This window comes from Struthio camelus, chromosome 2, assembly GCF_040807025.1.
Source record: "Struthio camelus isolate bStrCam1 chromosome 2, bStrCam1.hap1, whole genome shotgun sequence".
Classification (NCBI taxonomy): Eukaryota; Metazoa; Chordata; class Aves; order Struthioniformes; family Struthionidae; genus Struthio; species Struthio camelus.
In genome coordinates this window covers 90,840,300-90,860,727 of record NC_090943.1, presented here as the reverse complement: position 1 = coordinate 90,860,727, position 20,428 = coordinate 90,840,300, and positions in this window count along the sequence as shown.

Sequence of the window (20,428 nt, the reverse complement as noted above, 5' to 3'; positions counted from 1 at the left end):
ACCTTTTGAGGATAGGCAGAGAATAGTTCTTGCTTTGATGTGACTCAGAATTTGTGCTCAAGAAATTTTTGGGAAATAGCTCATTTCCTGGGCCAAAACTGTTCCAATGATTGTTCAAGAAAGGTTAGAATATGAACAGAGGAATCTCAAAGTCCATATCTGGGCAGTATTTAATTTACTAGCATACATGTTCCCTTATGCATACACCTTAAAATAAAAGGTGTGTTATCCAGCAAGAGGGCATTGCTTAGTGTAGGCACCCCATTCCAAAAATCACCTTTAATGGTAGAAATTTCTTTTTTATATGATGTTCATGGAGAGCAAATAGTAATAAGATCATTGCGAAGAACAGTGCCTTTAATATTTCTTATAATATGCTATATGAAATTTGCAATTTTACCTATGTATCTTTAGAGGTTTCTCAAAGAGGAAAGCAGCCTCAAGCCTATGCTGGGAATGCGCTAATTAAGGAGTGTGACTGAAATTTTAATCAAGAGAATCTAAGGCTGAGGAAGGAAGGAAATGTCTTAATCCCCTACATAACCATGAGGTGTTCCTTTGCCCAGTCACAGCAGAGGAAATGCAAGTAAACAAAAACTGAGATGGAAGGAGACACCACCCATCTTGGGCTATGTTGTTGCTCTGAGTATCTTCAATGTTTGCAGCCAACAAGGGCAGTAAGCTAAAACAGAGCTCTGAGACTTCTCCTGAGCATGCCGAATCTGGGGCAAATTATACAGGCTAATAAGTGAACCTCAAAAGCTTGCAAAGACGAATTGTTAACCGCAGCCTTAATAATTTATTTTTCATTTAATCTGCTTATAGCTTTGTTATAGTGTGCAAATCTATATTTTTAGGAAAATATGACATTTAACACTTTTCTCATGATAAAGCTGATGCTGAATAACCTGACAAGACATTGCACTTGTAAAAATATGTTGAATCTGAAAATATCTGAAAGGATTGGACCTCTTTTGTGATGTTCGGTACCTGAGTGCATTTGTGAAGAGCATTTAGATGGCAAAAAGATGCACCTCCACTGACTTATATGGGTTTAGGAGCTGGTAATGTGGTTTTGCGGTAGAGGATCTTCTTGAAAGCAGAGCTAGCCAGACATATTTCTTTGGCAGCTGGATCTTAGTGAGACAGTCTTCAGATGTACTGACAGCTTGAAAAATGGACTCAGGTTAATTTTTCTGTGCAGCAGTTGTTCTTCGAACTGTTATATATTACGCTATTACACGGCCCTTTGGGGGACTCGCCAATTTGTGTTCATGCAACTTGAGGCAGATCAAATTTCATCTGTTGCTGGTTAGCTCCTACCTTGTTCTTAAGATCTTTCTTTTTTCTGTCTTTCTTCTTTGTTTCCTCTGAGCAGTCTCAACAAATACTTGCATGTCCTAGCAATTTTTTTACCAGATCTTTACGAATGAGGGGTAGTTCTTCATAAAGCATGGACCCAAAGAAGAGGCTGGTCTATAATGCTCTGTCTGTATTAGCGTGTACCGAGACGCAATAGCAGTGGATCTCTGAAGTGAAACTGCTAGCGCTGAGAGTTCAAGATTCATACTACATGTGTTTTTCAGGAGGGAATATTATTTCAAACTACCTCTCGTATGGGCCCATAGACTATACGCTCATTAGCAGTTGAGTCACGTTAGCTGTACTCTTGATGTTCACCTACCAGTTTAGTTTCATTCAAAAGGAGTGTTGTTCATGCACCCTTAGACTGCTACATGGTATGAACAAACGTGTAGTATGTTGGAGGTGGCAGAGAAATTTGCTTCAAAAGTGCATTCCTAATCCGAACTAAGCCACCAGTGTGGACATGCTCTGTTCTGGAGGTGTTATGAAAACGCAGTTTCAAAATCTTAGCTTATCAGAAACGTCTAGGTGATTGTGATGGCAATATTCATTGAAATGAATAGGAACAGGACATCTAAACCCTTTAGGAAGAAAGAAAATCATCCTGAGTCATAATTTCCTTTGTGATTTTGAATCTCATTTTGGAACTTTCCAAATACTGAGTAAAATAAGAGTTAAAAAACTCCAACAATGTAGTAGTACAATTGCAGAAAAACACTAAAAGCAAATAAAATCAAACTAATATTTTTATATCTGTCATTTAAAATTATTTGGCTTTGGTATTTGTTTGTTTGTTTGGACCAGTGGAATATTTTTTGATTGGTTAATTTAGTTGAGAGTAGATTTTTGTTGTTCTTTGTTTTTAATTCTTAATGTAGTTGACCTTTCTGGCACAGTAGTTTTGGACCACCACTGATAAAATGTTATTAATATCTGAGCACAGCTACATTAATAATCCAAATGAAACACAGCAAAACATGCTCTTTCCAACTTACTCAGTGGCTTAGCACCAGTGGTGCGCACAGCTGGTGCAAGTGACCTGCTTTCAGCAGGAACCCTAGATATCCTCATTCCCTGCGGTGAAAAGCAGGTGATCCTGTGGGCTTTATCATCTTGGACTGACACCATATTCAAAGCAGATGCTGTTTCTCAGTACAAATTTTGTGAGCTCAAGGTAGCTGAGTTTGGTAGAACATCAGTGGATGCTCAGCGTCTCTGAAAATTCAGTGTAAGATGTGTTTGGACACTAAACACAAAACACAGACATCTGAGTGATCGGGTAACAGAATATCTGACAAAAGGGGTCTGCTTAAAGCCTAATGCAGAACATCTGGCAAGGCCAGGAACAGCATTCGGAGCTTTCCGCCTTCCAGTCCTCTTTCCAGATCACAAGACATATCGCTTCTTCTTAACAGCTCATATAAACTGTTAATATTATTAACATTTATTAACCCCTCCTGCAGACTGTTAATTAAATTGTTGAAGATTCAAACATTAATTCCTGTGGTGCTCACTAGATATCTCTTCCACTTGATACAATTTCATTTATCATTACTCTATCTCCCTTGTGTTTCATTTTCACATGAACTAAACACTAGCATTTTGTATTTAAGATATCACATTATAAGTGACTGAGAACAGAACAAACATAAGCAGAACTTGGCACAGTGAAGCTAATAAACAAGCCTGACTATAGGATATTACATGCTCAAAAGTGTGAGGAAGGAACCTTGAGTAAGTCTATCTTTTAATTTAGACTTATGAAGAATAGCAATTAACAAGCCTTTGCTGAAATGTGGCGCTATTCTCCTCATGTGACAGGTTTAAGTTTACATATTAATGCTGGAGGGAATGGATGAGCTAATTCCCAGTAATGTGGTCCTAAGTTATGGTAACCCTTTACTCCAGCTTGACTTTTTATTATATCATGCTGCTATGAGCCATACCAGAGCTAAAGGAAAGACTTGATGAATGTGCTTTTAAAGCAGTTAAGCTAACATTCTCATAAAGCAAAAGGAAGTATGCAAATTAGAGTCCTCTTCTGGACACTGACAAAAGGCACTATTTATAAACATGAAATAATTGTTTGGCAAGCGAGATAACTTTTTTATGATTGGTTTTATGCTGTAAATAATATCACAGGTGTCAAAATCTTGGTGACAAGAGCACTAGGAGCGGCTCCCACTGGAATTTCATATTCATTTCTAGAGCTGAGTTTAAAGATAAATTAGGGTTAAGAAAGAGAAGACTGGTGCCAAGATAAATAAAACTTGCCCCCTGGTTATCACCCTCACAGTTATCCTCTGGTAGATCTGCCTTTTGAGATCCATTTTGTCCCAGCAGCGGTACCTGGGGCCGTGATTTGCTGTACTTGAGCTCTGGGTTGATCCAGAGAGAAGCAGGATGGGGAGGAAGTGGGCAAGTGCTGGAGCTCGCCCCTTGACTTTATTGGGAGAACTGGCATGGGGAGTGCATCCAACAGGGCATAACGCTGTTAGGAAGCATCGTTAGCAAACATTTACCAAATTGTTCTTTTCTTCCGTGATTATTACTGAGAAAGGCTTCCCCACCCCAAAAATTAAAAATACATGGCGTAAAATACCGTGAGAAAGCCACTGTGGAGCGGAGCTTGTTGAGTTGGAGTATCTCACAATCAATACGGAAAAGGGCAGAGCAGGCTTTCTTCACCTCTATAAATAATATGTTGTTTTTTATCTATGTTAAATGATTAACAAAATCCTTCCTTTTGGCATCTGATTGCTTTAGCTGGAAGTATAAACACGGGGACCACACGCACAGAGAAAATCAAAGGAGAAGAAAAATGGCTGTGCAATCCTATTAGGATTCCTCAAAAGCTGTATTTAAAGTGGCAGTAGGAGTTTGCACACATTAGATATTGTTTCTTGATTTTTTTCCTCTTATTGCCAACACCAGCACAGTGCAGGAAAGGCAACCAAGTCTTCAGAAATTGAGGGGGAATGATATTTTGACCTATATGTTATCTACATCTGGTCTTACCAGCTCTAGTCAATCCCAAAGTGCTCCAGTTGTCTACAGTAAAGCTCTTAGAGTTGCTGAAATGGTGGAGAAACAAAATAGGTCTTGTGGACAGAGAATATGTGTAATGCTATATATATTGTCGTATTCACTGTGCTGCAGGCACAGATTTAATATTATAACTGATAACAGGATTTCAAAAGCATTTTTTAAACATTTTGAAATTGATTTTTAAATTAAAAGTTACATTTTAGAAAAAAAGAAACAATAAAATCAACCCTTTTTTAAATTGCTTTTCTATTTTTTACTTTCACTCCTTTTTTCGATATGCTGAATAACACACTTTTTTCATTAGCAAAATTGAATGAGGTATGCAATGTCACTGTAAAGAAAGGAAAGCAAAGAAAAGAAAAGAAAAATGAAAAGAGTTTTAGCTATCAAAAAGACTTCAAAAGTTCTCTAATATTAAAACAAAAAAAAATTAATATAGTTTTTAAAAAAGAAACCATGTAAACTTTTCCCAATTGCATTATTTCTGAAGTTTTATAAAACTAGTTCTGTGATTTGAGATGGCTATCCTGGTTATTCCCAGATTATATCTTAATTAGATTTGATACTATTAACAAGAAGATGAAATATTTAATGTTCCTTTACTCTGCCATACCTCCTTTCTAAAAAATTTTATTAGTAGTTATATTAGCAAATAACCTTTTCCACTAGGATATCTTTTTATTTTAAATATTATATAACAAGCATTCTAGTTTGTTTGATTACAAACCCAGAAAAACATACAAAAATGAATGAGACCATCTCTTTATCAATAACTGAAAATGATTTCTGTCCTACCCAGAAGTGATACACTGGAAACATTATGTAAACTCACATATACTACAATTCAACTTGTTCAGCTGAAAGTTTTGCTGTTAAAATCCAGTTTTGCAGGTTAGCAACTGAATACATGACTGATCCATGCTAATAGGACGTGTCTGTAAATCTAAAGAGGTAGGGATGAAATATGAGCTTTAATGAATTTATCTTAATGAACCCTTATGACAATTAATCTTTTTAGCTTGAGTGAATGCAGTCATGAGATCTCCATTTTTCTCTCTCTCAGCTTTCTGAACTTCTTTTTCTACAGATTTCTCTACTAGTAATTTCGATGAAATAACCTTTATCTAATGTGCACATCAGTTAATTGTACATCATTGCATCTAACACTCCATGTTAGATATGAAAATAAGAAAATCCACAATTCTGTTAATACAGTTCCTAACAATTCAATACATCCTCTAAACGAGGCAAGAGTCTCTTTGTAAATACAGGTGCCATTTTCATTCCTAGGCAACTGTTTAGGGATTAGGGTCATATAGGCGATACACCACTGTATCTAAATAAATCCTGACAGTCCCAAGCTGATCTATAAGACAGCACCCGCCAAGGTGTTTGCCCCGTTCACCTTCCCACAATCTGCAGACGATAAATCAAACTGCCTCACAGGCCAGATCTGCTGACACTCAAACAGCCTTTTGATTCAGATCAGTTTCTAGGCCACATGGTGCCCAAGCATGCTTTCCACAAGAGTGAACTGCCTGACCCATAACTTCACTGAAGTTAATAATTGCTTTCATCAGCTGCAGATCTCCCCATACATTTACGGAAAAAGCCATGATGTTTGCACTGAATTTCTGGGATTCTGATGCCGGGCTTAGGCATGATCCGAGTTACTGGTGGCAACTCATGTTCTTGGAAAGAAGTGAAAATTCATCGAGCACCTTTATTTACAGTGATCTCACTCATAGTTCACATGGACTATGCAGCCTTTTACAACAGATAGAAAGTGTGTCCCTCCTACATGACAGAAAGGGATTTTGGTGACTTCAGAAAAGGGCCTCCTATTTTCAGTTTGGGTGAGTACTCATTCTAGCCGAGGGATCTGCATACAGTGCTACTGCTTTTGCTGTTCCCTTAAATAGAGCTAACTTGGTAGCAGGGAAGATGAGTTCAAAAGGGATACCATGGGAAACAAGGCTAAAATAGGACAGCTTTTGAAAAGTCATACAGTTTTGGATATGAAGTTAAATGTATAGACTTGCTAAGGTTGTCAGGTATAAATGTTCGCACTGTGTTGATTTATACTAGCTGAGATCCTAGGTTGTTTTTTTCTTTTTCTTTCCCTTCTTTTTTTTTTTTTTTTTTAACTACCAGCATATTTAATTCAGACATCCTGAGCAGAAAACTAAACATTATCATTACAGTTCTTACTTTAGTAGTCACATTTATTTCTTGACTTTGTCTGCACTTGAAGAAACGATAGCAAGGTTACATTAACCCCAAATGTGACCCTTTTTTAGTCAGTTTGCTAGGATTAGTAAGTCTTTATTGTAAATTTTTCAAATTAAATGCCATGTTTTTCTTATTTAAAAATGAATATTGTTTAACATAAACAGATGACAAGACTTCAAAAGGTTACTGTTAGCAAAAGGAGTAAACAGAATTTTTTAGATGATTAGAAAAAAGGCCTTTCAAATGCTCTCTTCAAGTACTGTTAATATATTAATGTCACTGGATAAATTCCACTGTCTGGAACTAAATCCGTTTAAGTCAATGAAGTATATATTATTTTTCCTTGATAAGAGTTTAGAGAAACTTAGCACTTGTTCAGACTTTTCTGGTATGAATACAGACATGTACCTGGTGTCCTATTTAAGCATCTGCTGGTGTAATGACTCACTCATTTCCTGCCTTTTAAAGTGATTTTTAATATTACTGCCTTGCATTCTGTAGAACTTATTATGATGCTATCTATTAGTTTTTGTTAACTTTGGCTCTCTGCTTGACGTTAAAGCTAAGTAGATTATGACAACTGGCCATTCCAGCTTATACAAGCAAAAGTTAATTGGTTGATTATGAAAGTCAAAAAGCAAGAGTGAGCAAAAAAGCATGAGAAGAAAAAAAAAAAATCTCAAAAATGTGATTGTATAAACAGTTTTAGAATGTGATGGATGAAATTTCTAGGGTTTAAAGAAGAAATCAGGATATTGACACATGACTGCTAGTAACACTATTGTGCCTATATACTACCCCTGCAATTACAACAGAATTTTAAGCAGCCTGGAGGTGTACAGTGGTGAATCAATTCCCTCAAAATGCTCATCTGGAGCCATCCCTTTGCTCATTGGGATTCTTGCAAAATGCTTTTCCTTGGTTTCAAGCAGGCTAGGAATATTTTGAATATCATCTTTCTTTTACAACAGTATTTCTGTTTCTACAGTTGGTAATGCAATATTAGAGGAAATTGAAAAGAAAAAATATTCAAAGCTTCCTTATCTTTCCTCCTTGATTTTAGAAGGGGGAAGGTGAACAAATATTTGGAGATGACTTTATTTCTATCTTTTTTCCGTCAATCACCAAATTTTTACTCTTCTGAAAATATGAGGGGAAATGCTATACAAAGAGTTAATTTTGATCTAGCGGATAATGATGTTTCTGTGGCACGCATATTTAGAAAGGAAAGAGAAGGTAATTCTTAGTGTCTTAGCTGGTTTTGAAAAAAACTGTTCTCTGTGACTTGTTTTTCTGGAAATAATTAGGTCACAAAACATAGCAGTATGATCAAGACCTCCATTTGGATGCATTCAAAGCATAATATAAAGTCCTGTAAAAGTACAAAGGACATGTACTTTCCTAAATGTAAATACCACTGTACATAATAAGGCAGTAGGTCATCAGTTTCAGCTGCAGGAGTAAGAACTGCAAATCTTATGCTTAAAAGGCTACCTTCCAAAGATGATTTACTTTGGCCCTGAACTCTGAGCTTGAAGTTGCGCGTTTTAAGAACTTAATATTTAATGTATCAATCTTTTTATTATTTTTGAATATTCTGGCCAGTTTATCTCAGGAGCATGTAGCTTTGAAATGTTATCTTCATTGATTAGTATTAACACAAATGAATATGCTAAACTATGACATTTGGAAATATAAACAGAAAGCTTGATTCCATTTAGCTGTCTCTCGCTGATGTCTGAAGGACACAACAAGCTATACAGCCAGGCCCTGATGACAGTAACCGAAGGGAGTCCCCAAAGTAGTGATAGTTTTGGAGTAGCAAACCTATTTCCATAAAAACGAAATTTTCCATGCTAAACTGCTGGTTTGTTTTTCCTTAGCATCTACAATTTTCCCTCACAAAAAGGCAAAGCAAAATGTCTTACGAAAAGATAACATTAATTTGACCCGGAGTTGTTGAAGCATCTTTCAGGGGCTGCAATTTCAGTGGTCAGTGCTCCCATTTTTTGCTCCGTGCCATGCTTTTGCTCCCCTCACACAGCTCAGCCTCCTCCCTGATTGAATGTCCATCTATGCTGCACAGCTGGTGGCAGTGCAGACCTCAGCCAGACCGCAGGACCAGTTGCACGCTGTAATGCAGTGCAGTACAGGCAGCAGGTGTCAGCTGCACCCAAGCCAATAAGCTTCACTTTTCATTACATTAGCACTGGCCCTGCACCTACAAAGCTAAGCGCTTTTAGCCCCAAAGCTACTGCAGTCACCACTGCACAGTGCACGTGTACCTCAAGTCACTGATTCCTGTGAGAGCTTAAGTTTAGGCAAACTCTCCTTGAAACTCTTAGAAAGAAAATATGGCAAATTTTGAATCCCAACTTTTACTTTTTTTGTTATTCGTTTATTATATGTGCCTAGTTGATCTTCTCATCAAAATTTAAGATGAAGGTAAAGGTTGAAGAATGTATGATTTCCTATGCAATATATTTTTGAATTTTTAGAAAACTCTAGGAAGAACCATTGGTACCACCACACATTGCAAACCAGAGACAAGCAGCATGAGCACATAAACTGCCCGAGAACCAGTGCGGAAAATCCTTTATGACTAAAATACAAGTTATATGGAAATGTAGTGCGAGGGTTTCATAACCTGACCTCTTTGTGCCATTTTGGGGAGGGGGTTTCTGACAAAGCCTTTTACATCAGACACATAAGGGCTTATTCTTATGTAGACTAAGAACTCTTTTTAACACTCTAAGGAGTAAATGTGCTTTAAAAGAACTGTAAATAGAATTTATTTTATCATTACAGAGCTATAATACTGCCACAGTGAGAAACTGGGGAGAAATCTAAGCACTGCGCAGTCAATGGAAGTTTTGTCTTACTTAGGCAAATTTTACCCAAAGTCCTTAGCTCCTGATTCTTTAATAACTTGTTAGGTGCTTTTTGCTGCGCTGAGATACAAAATATCTTTTAAGATGAAAATCTTCTGCTCTTGTAGCTTCTGCGTGTTTTTGCCTTTGACACATAAATAAAATATATCTGTGTGTGTTGTATTCGGTTTGCTTAGGTATCATACTGAAATGTAAACTTTTGTATCTGTACACAGTTATAGATCTGAATTTGGAGACCATGTTTGAACATTTGGTAAATTTGGTACCTGCCAGGGAGGCCAAGAATTCATATTTATTTGCACTCTGGTATTTTGCCATGTTGAGATATATACGTGTGTAAAGGTTACCAGTTTGTACTGAGTGAAAAACCTTAGCAGAAGAACGGCTAGTTTCTTTTTTATCATTTTGCTTATATTCAGGCTTTTTTTTTACAAAACTTTTCTCTTTTTTTATTTCCTTGTCAGTGGTAAATGTGAAAAAAAAATGCAGAGGGAGAAAACCAGTGAAATTTTTGCAGGATTTTGAAAGAAAGAAGACATAAGTCTTAAAATTTGCAGAATGAAAACAGCTTCCACAAGACATGTTCTTTCTCTTTCAAACATCTCATTTGTACTTGCACACGTTTATGAGTATGTTTCCTCTGTATGTGGTAATACAGACAACAAAATGGAAAGTGGAGTGTGTGGCAATGAGATACCAGGATTTCCTCCCTCTTCTAGCCAGACAGAAGTTATTTGTTTTATTACTGCTGTAGTTGTATTCCACACAGTTTTTGACTTAGTCTTTTTTCAGTGACTATTACAGTCTCCCTCCTCTCTGTTGGGCCTTAATGCTTTTCTGAGTTAACGCAGAAAAAAATGGGGATCTGTTCCACTGTGTGTGTTTAAACCCAGCAGGTGTGTATGCAAGGCATAGGAATTTCTTTCCTGTGCATGCAAGAGATGCCACCTGGTAAGAGCTTACGAAAAAAAAAAAAAAAGAAAGACAACAGTTTAAATTTCCCATCAGGTTCCTAAATATAACTTTCCTGTGTCTCTTTTCTGGTCTTCTGTTATCTCCCCTCAACCTATTTTCTTATTTTCTCATCTGGCAGCCTCTTCGCATGCATGTGAATGACGATTCAAATGCTTCAGAAGTGGTTGTTTTCAACTTTTATTAATGTTTCCCAACTCATTCTCTTGTTTGCCTGCTGACAGCCTGCCAAAATCACCCTCTGGTGAATTCTAAAAGGGTCTGGCTAGCAGAAATTGGACCCAAAATTTGTTGCAGATAATGATTCGATCAGATCTTTGTCACAGCAGATATTTGACAGCCCATACATCTCTATTTTTCATCAGTCCATGACATAAAACTACCAGTACTTTTCTTTCTTTAACTAAAAGAAACACATCTTTAGATCAAAGATATTTAATTTGACTGAGTAGCATACTTGATTCTGCATAATTTTTTGTTGATTCTTGAGATTCAGTTGAGGCTGGGATTCCTACTGTGTCCAAGAGTACACACCATTCCCTCCCACTTCTGGGAATAATATAATACAGTGGTAATCAAATCTGAGTTGTTTCATCCCAGTTGTCATTCAAGATCACGTTACCGGTAATAGCCTGCCAAGGAATATTTCTGCCAAGTTCCAAACCAGAATTTTGAATGAACTGAAGGAAAAAAAAACAATCCTAACAAGCTCAACTAAGGATTTTACTCTGATTACAATCTATGTTAGGATAGGATTTGGGGAATTTAATAACTGCTATATGAATATTCATGCGTATAGACATGATCAGTAAAGTAAAATACTTTATTTTCCCTACTGGTGAAGCTTGGTAGGATTTGATTTATAATTTTTTCCAGTAGCTTGGGATACAATATTTCAGATTTAGAAGGGATAGCCAATTTACAAGATTTAATTTAAATATTGCTGGGGCACTGTACAAAAGTCTGAGACAACAAAAACAAATCTAAAGTCAATGTCAAAATAAAAATAATCGACTCTTAAAAAAGCAAACAGGACAAGAGTGAGAAACAAAAAGAATACGAGAAAGAGGAATAACTGACTGAAAAAAAGGGAAGCTAGGGCATGCGAAAATGAAGCAATCATCATTTCAAAGCCCTTCGCATACCAACTGGATAAGAAAGAGAACACATTGGTGCCCTATGAAAAAACATAGAGGAGCCTAGAGCTACAGAGAGAAGAGTGGGGGTGAATATCTGCCCTTTTATAGCTGAGTGATCAAGTCTCTCCTCCATTTATTTAGAATATAGGGATTTCAGCTGGCTTTGGGAGTTTGGCTGGTTAGTTACAATTAAAAAAAAAAAAAAAAGGGAGAGAGAGGAAGAGCCAGAGAAAGGGAGGGTAGGTCCAGAGGTGGAATTAGAATAACACTCATGGGAATACCATCACTTATTCTGGTGGTTCTTGAAAAGGTTACAGCTATGTGCTGCTCCACCTGTCGAGGAAGACCTCACTCCGTGCCTTTCTTGCTCATCCTTTCCTTTCATTAACTGTAGTGAGATTACTGCTAGTTCTCAGGAAGGAGAGTCAGTTACAGCAACTTGAAATAATTGATCTAATTTGTTTTTGAATCTGTTAACCACAATATGTTTGGGTAAGTGAACATCAGCTACAGGTTGTAATAATCTTGCTGATAGGCAAATCGACGTCTGTTACATTTTTGACCTCATAAATTTTCTTATATGAACACTATATGATCATTGCTTACAAGCCCACATGTCCTGATCTAGTAGCTCCCGAAGTCCTTAATTAGGCTCTACATGAATACCTATACTGGGCTAATCTTTCAAACATTATTTGAAAAGAAACATTTGTTTCTAAATGACAGATTAAGGTTCAGTATTTGAGTGCAGGTTAGAGCATACACGATGTGATGACGACTCATAGCAGTGATGCTAGAGGTCTTGCTGTGAAGGTGAAGAGATTGCAGATGACTGAGCAGTGTCATGTATTCCAGAGAGTACATGCTTGTTGGGCAGCATCTTGCATGAGATAGTCCTTCACCTGTTAATTATTCCATCAAAAGGAAATGCAGTGGTTAAACCTAAACTCTTGAGTCACACATTCATAGAGGTTAAAGTTAAATCATCAGTGTGTCTGTCTTTAAACATTAACTGATGAATCTCCACAGCAGCCCAGTTTGTGAAGTACATATTATCCTTGTTTTATAGTCCGGGAAGACTGGAAGGCTTAAACCAATCATTTAGGACTTAGACACTGTTGGATTCCTCAGATGGAAGGATTTCTGACCAAACACCAAACCCATAGGTTAATCTCAAAATAAGCCTTGTTGAAGGAAAAATAATACTTGGTGCTGGGGTAAGCGTAGTCAACATAAATAATACTCATTTCACTGGAATACAGTAGAAAAGTGATTGCAAAAGTTAAAAAAAAAAGTTTGTTTAGTATAGAAAGCAAATAAAGCCTAATATGCAGATAAAATCATGTAAGGAAAATTAACTCTGTGAACAGAATGCACTAGGCAGCACAGAATCTGTGATTGTATGTACACATGCAATATGATGCCATTTATTATTGGTTCGTGTGTTATTTTAGTTGTTGTGGCTTCAGATCCGGTCATTGCTGTGAAGTCTAATCATTTCAGTAATTACTGTACAGGCACAGAATGAAAAGAAATTGTTCCAAAGGTTTTATAATCTGTGTAAATCTTTTTAGTGAGGTGTGAATCAAAACATAGGAACAGAATAAGTAACAGTAAGACACCCGTTTTATGAAATCTTTTCTATAATAACCTGCTTACTTGAAGCATGTAACGCATCTGTCAGATGTCCTTCTGGGTTACGTATTGCACAAGGTGAAGAGCACATTACTTGTGGGTGTGCCAAAGTCCAGAAAGAGGTACAGAAGTACAGAGCACAGCCCACGCTAATAATATCATCTAAGCTTATTAGCTTACAGTCCGTGTTGGTCCTACTGGATCAACTGAGTAAAGGGTTTATAGAAGAGATCCGGAGGACTGAAGGATGAAGGAAAGGGGGATGGCAGAGATTATCCTCGGAGGATAAGAGGAAAAGACAACAGCAGTGGAATCCAAATGCATGGATCCCTAGTGTATAGGTTTAGTAACCTCATGGTACTTTGAAAACAAGAAGTCAAAAATATTTTCAAGTCTGTTTGTCTTTAGCTAATAACTGTGTTATACATGTTATATATAAATCACAATCATCTATTAAAAAAAAAAAAATCTCTCCAGGCCCCCTCAGAATGTTCAGACTTACGTTTCTGATATTTAGGAGGACTCAAATTGATTTAGAAATCTGTGTATCAAAGGCAGAAGAAAAAAAAAATCCAGCAGTTCTCATATGCCACATTTCAAACGGACCAATTCTTTTTTCCCCATTAGGCTCCAATGATATAATGGAGGAGCACAGCACAACAGAGAGATGCATCTAAGTACATTTCTTCATTGGTTGGGTTTGTATGGTCTTTCTTTCAAACCAGATTGAATAAAGTTCGTGATTTGCAAGACCATAATCAGCAGGCAACGGAGAAAAGTTTTTAGCTTGTAAACCATTAATTTATAAGTCATAGGAAAGCCTAAGCATTAAGGATGTAATTCCAGCTGGGCAATAAAACAGGAAATGAAATGAAAAATGAAATAATAACAAGCTGCTTTTTATCCTGAAACGTGTAGTGCTTCTGCACTTTTGGTCACTCCTAGCCCAAAATATGACCAGAACGCTAAGGCTTGACCTACCGCTGCACTTTGCTAGCTTTTAGACCATAAAACACTCGCCTCGTCACCAGTTACAACATTCACAAACAAAGACCTGGAGCATTAATGACTGTAGTTGGCAGAAAGCTGGTGCAATGCCTTAGGGTAGGCCAAGAAGCTTTAGTATGAGTAGGAGAAGTTTATCAGAGAGCTGGTACTACAAGAGGTGTGAGGAAAATCAGTAGCTGAGCAAGGATTGTCAGAGGCTGTGAATGTAAAGAACACTTTATTATGGCAGAATTATAATTGCAGTGATTTTTCAAATGTGAATAGCAAAACAACCACCTGTTAAATCATATTGATTTAAATCACAAAAGCTATTGAATTTTCCGTAAGCAGCTGGATGTTCTGCTGTCATATATTTTCTAAAACAAAAAGTAAAATAAAACTGTAAGAGACTCATAGAGACAAGAAACTATGAAAGAAACAGTGGGGAAAGAAAGGTCTGGTCTTCCATTATCTCTTGGGTAGGTATGCCTTTGCTGGATGATTGCACTTTGGATTGATTTGCTGCCTGTGGCAGCTTGCTTGGAAGATGAGTTTCATTTCTCCCTCCTCCCCAGCCTCTTCTGCCCTATTATTTAAAACCTACTTATCTTATGAAATGCTAATTGCTGAGCTGGGCCACTTAATCTTCCAACCTGCAAAGTCTCTACTATTTCTAACTTGCCAATTTGACCCGGGAAAGTACTTTACTTTTATGATCAGTTCTGCAACCCATCACAGATAGTAGATCAGATACCTGGTGAGGTCCCACGTTTTCCCCTTAAGCGGATGCCTACCTTTTGCCTCCCTTTTTTCTTCTGCAATGTTTTGATAGAGCAAGGAACCTGCATTCGACGGCAGTGGAGACTGGGGAATTAAGATAGCTTTAAAATCAATGTATGAAGTTTCTAAGCCTTGTCAGAAGAGAGCAGATGGAGCTGCCTGCCCTGATGGTAAATAGCAACTGCCTGGAACCAAGCAAGTAGAACAGATCCGGTGTCTCTTTAATTTCCAAGAGTTGTGGGAATACATGATGCACAACTCGTGAAACACAGAAGGAAACTGTGAAGTTTTAATATCCGTGTGAAGTCAAAGATAGTTCGCTTGTAGACAGTTTTTCCTCTAGATGTTATATCCTCTCTTTTTCTTTTCTTCCGTGGAAAACCTCAACCTTCTAAAGGAAAGATAGGCCTTATATCCTTTTTGCCTTTTGAATAGCTGGGATATAGCCCTCATCATGTGTGCTTCCAAGCTAAGGTTAGCAAGGTGAAACTTAAAAACACTGCTATATTTTTAGCTCTCATTGTTTTAGTATTTTTTTTTTGATGGTACTCTGGAGTAAAACACAAGAAACCACAATAGAAACCTAGCGTGTGGCATGGTTCCCAGGTCTGTTTACATTACAGATATGCCCAGACACAAAGATCAGACCAACAAACATGTCTTGCTGGTAGCATCTGCATAAGTCTGGGCAGCTAAAGATTATTAGGAGAGATTCATGTTGAATTTTTAGATATAACCTAGATGAGATATATATATATATCTTTTGTATATGTCTCTGCCAATGTGCTATGCTTGTTTGCTTTTTAATGTCTCCACAATAAATCCCCCTCCAGTTCAAAGAAAATATCTTTTAAGCAAGAAAAAATAATCCAGCCTACCTAGGATTAATGCAAGTCTAACACTGAGAAATCAAGGGCTAAGAATTTCTGTGAATGTTTTCGATTCAGTTTTGATGCTGTGTTCATGGGTGAAATATAGTCTCTTTTGAAAGCTTTATCCTGCGCCACTTATTCATATGTGTCAAGGACTGAAAGGCAGAAGGTAGGATGAATAATTAAAAAAAGAAACCATGCCCTCACTATGGTAAACTAATTTAAGCAGAGTTTTGCCAGATTGCACACTCTTAACTTTTCATCTGGAATATTATGTTAAACTGTGTTATATGATATTACCGTGGGCATTATTTCATTATTTCATAGGCTGAGGGGTTCTTCTTATTTACTTGTGTTTTAAGCCTATGTGGCTCCATGAACATCATTGGAGTTGTTTTGCACTGTGTAAATTAAGTTAGAATCAAGCATTTGGTGGCTGTGATCTGCTCAGTTTTCATATTCCCTCCTTTATGAATCTCTTCTGACTAATGTATTTACAGCAACACTACTCACAGTGCTATGTGCCTAGTGGCACAGTTCATCATCAGGCCAATCTGAGGCAGAGGGAGCAGTAATGGTAATGTGAAAAATGTGAAAAAAGTCATTAGCTTAAAACTTTTGAGGGATGCTTCAACATAACTGTGCAAAAGCTTTCACAGTCAAAAGTAAGCGAAGAGACTGTGAAAAGGACATCCCATAGCTCCTTATTTATGTGCTCTGACTGACTCTACACCAGATCTACAAATTGCAGGATGATCTTCCTCACAGTCTTGCTTGCAAGCTCAGTCAGAAATTGGAGAGTCACACAATTAGAGTCAATGAGAACTATTCCAGCTGAAACTTCTCCTTTCCTAGCAGAACATGGCAGTTTGTCACAACTGAAACATGTTTCAGGAACATCTCAGTTTCAAGTAATCTCCTAAGCAGATTATTTCTTGTTTGTCTGTAAAGACATTTCCATTGACTAGAAGCTCTAGTTTAAGCCACTGCTCTGAGGACTCCCAGTGTCCCAGCAGCTCCCTTTGGCAGTTTCCGGGCGCCCAAGTGGGTCAGCCTGTCAGAGCGTCTAGGTTCACTCTTTATTAATAGCTAGTCAAGGGAACAGCCAGATCACGGCACCGTTTGGAGAACCATGCTGGAGTGCTTAGAAAAAACAGAAATTAAATGTTATTGTTTGGACTATCCTGTCAACTATAAGGAAATTTAAATAACAAACAAAAAGGTGAGAAAATGTTTAGTTCTATATTAAACAAATAGCATCTTTAAAATTGTTAGAATTTTTTTCTTTTTTTTCAGAATTTCCTTTTTAGATTGCATTTATTTTGAAGTTGAATCAGTACCAACTAATAGGCAATCAGAATTTAATTAACAAAGCAGTAATTCCGATGAAAATTTATAAATCTTTAGATTTTTCCTCTTTTCTGCTAATTTTTTGTCACTGCACTCAATATTTTAATATTTGTCAGTTAGAAGTGATGATGCTGACGATGAGACATGAAGGAGCAGTGGATGCAGTCATCTCCTTGGAGTTCTGCTGCAGTAAATGTGTTGGTAGCAACTTGATTTTCTTAGCAGTTAGTTCTATTTTGAAGATACCACAATCTGTCTCTTAGAGATTTAATCCTCAGCTAAATCCTGGTGATCTGACACTTACTTCTGCAAGCAATTGATGTGTCCTTCACTCCTTCCCTGTCATTGGCTTTCCAAGACAGTAGCACTGGCTTAAGTAGATACCTTGAACTTTTGAAAACAGACCAGGCGCCATACTCCAAAGTGGAAGTGGCTTCTGATACTATTTTGACAATGAGAGGCCTCTTCGAGTGCTCACATATTTGAGAGGTTTGTTATAGGAGGATTTTCCCTTGGAAACAAACTGTACCTAGAGACACAGGATGTTTTTCTTGATTAATAAATTTATGCATAGAGGGACTTCTAGAGCAGTAATTCAGTTATGCTATCCCTCGTTTGTGAAGAAATCTCCCTTCTCCATAGCTTTGATCTTGGTTCTTCTCTCATGTCCTCCTCCTGGCCTGAGCATGGTGATCTTAATCCTGGGCACTCCTTGCAAAGTCTCCAGCATTTGCCCAGAACAAAGAGGATTTCCTATCAACTATTCACAGAAGGAATTCTATGAACATTTTTGGTGTGTTGTACTTAACGATCTAAAGGACAAATCCTTCCAAACTGGAGAATTGTTTTTCATTTCCTTGTTTTTCGTTTACTGAGCAAAAGTTTATTGAAATAGGTTTTATTCAAATCAAATCCCAATAATAAACATAAAGGGACAAAAGATAAAGAAACTTGCCATAATCACATGGCATTTTTCAGTGTCAGAGGCAGGCCTTCAATTTGGCATCAATAAATTGATTTATATTTACTTAAAATATGGACTGGAAAGGTTAATATGCACATAAGCCTGTCAAGAAATGGCCGTCTTTTGGGAAGAAAATATTCTCTGATGTTTATCAAGGCAGCAACTGTAGTAGATTCTTAATGTCGTGCTTCGGAATCTTGTCTTTATTATTCACTTTGATAGTTAAGAGCCTTCTGTGCAGTAAACCAGCTTGACAAGGGAAAAAAGATCTGTTTAACATACCGGCGACATAGTCCCTGTAAGGCTAACTTCTATTAGGCAGAGGCTGCTAGGCATACAACAGGCAAGCAAGAGAGAGGCAAAGAGAAAAGTTGGAAAATGTTGCCAAAACGACAGTAAATGTTAATGACCCGATCACAAAAATTGTCCTTCAAACTGGAGCATGTAGTAAATAGTAACGAATAGATGTACTTGTCAGGAAGATTTGATTTGTCTAGCAAATCCTTACTGACATACACACTCATTTACTACTATATAGCCTTTTGAAAATGCCATTGCAGCTGAGCATAAAAAAGGTTATTTAGATTAAGTATAGTAACAGGATGAGCAGCATACTGAGTTCATTGGACTACATGCACACTCATTTAATATCCACTGCTCCATTACTCTGAATGAAACTATCCCTGAAAAACAATAGGAAGGAAAAAAGCATATAAAAACAAGCATAATGGTTTAGAAACAACAATACGAGGTTCAGTGTGATGCTGTGTACCATCAGTATTCACATTCATTCTGCAAATTATAAGCTTGGAAATGGCATAAAGGTATTTAGCGTTGCAGAAAAGGGACCCCACCCCCCTGCTTTCTAGTAACAAATTGTAAGAGTGTAAAATTTGCCTTCAGTTTCATGAGTAACAGCTGAGGTCAGAAAACTCACATAAAAATAAAAATAAATAAAAATAAAAATATAAATATAAATAAATAAAAATAAAAATAAAAATAAAAATAAAAATAAAAATAAAAATTGACATTCCTTTCTTATTTTTATTTTTGTCAAAGCCAAGATTACGTAGGCACTCTTAGCTCCACTTTCCTTAGTTGGGGAGATCACTTTAGAGGGCCACACTCTGCACTCAGCTACATTTTGTCTTTCCTGAAGAGAGAAGGAAAGTGCTGTTGCTGAGGGCAGATGAATTTCTGCAACTGGATCCTTAACTGGTAAAAAATCAGTCTCACTTTTGAGTTCATTAAAGCAGTGCTAATATCTCTTGATGTACTAGTGGCTTCAGGCTTAATATATTTACACTAGTTTGTATTTTTTCCACATCTTCTCTTAATTTTATTGCCATCTTGACTCAACGTATTTCATCAGCTTAGATATTTTTATGTAGGTTTCTTCTCTTATAGGCACTTCAAGAGCTTCTCATTCTTCTCCTTCAGGCCAGACTTTATTAGGAGCAGTTCAAGTGTGTGACAGGTCAGTCACCATTGTGATTGCTTCCATGCACGCAGACAGTGCAAATCTACCATGGGAAAGAAAAAAGAGCGTCAAATTAAATGCAAATATAGAACCCAAGGAATGTAAGTACAGGTGGAAGGAAACACACACACATGCACAAACACACATACAGACATGTAGGTACAATACAAACAAAAAAATAGAAAGCTCTTTGGCCTTGTGCATTTTGAAAAGGCCGAGCTAGATAGGTTCAGGTAAAGCCTACCCTAGGTACTTGGGTTCCCAAATTTCTGCAGGGGCTGATATATGACTCCAAGCACATTAAAAGATTCACTGCAGTGTCCCTCTATTTCTCTCTCTCTCTCTGTCTCTTTGTAACAGCATCTTTTCCTCGGTGCTCCAGTGTAAAGCTGAATTGTGTGCTTACGTGCAGCAAAATGTTCTGGGTTCACAATCCAAGCTTAATTGAAGGGATGGAGGTCTGGTGAGCACTGCTAGTAGGAAACTTCCTAAAGATCCAAATAAAATTTATTTTGGACTAACAAGGCTACTCAGAATCCCCCTTTCCATTGACTAAATGTCAAGTGACACCTTTATGGTATTGCTGCTGCTTCTAGCATGAGCAAGAGAAGAGCAGTTAACAGCCTGATCCAGAGTCCACTCAGACATTTAAATAAGAGCTTCTGCACTGTACAGAGCTAGGGGACTGGGCCAAATAGTTGAAGGACTGAGTT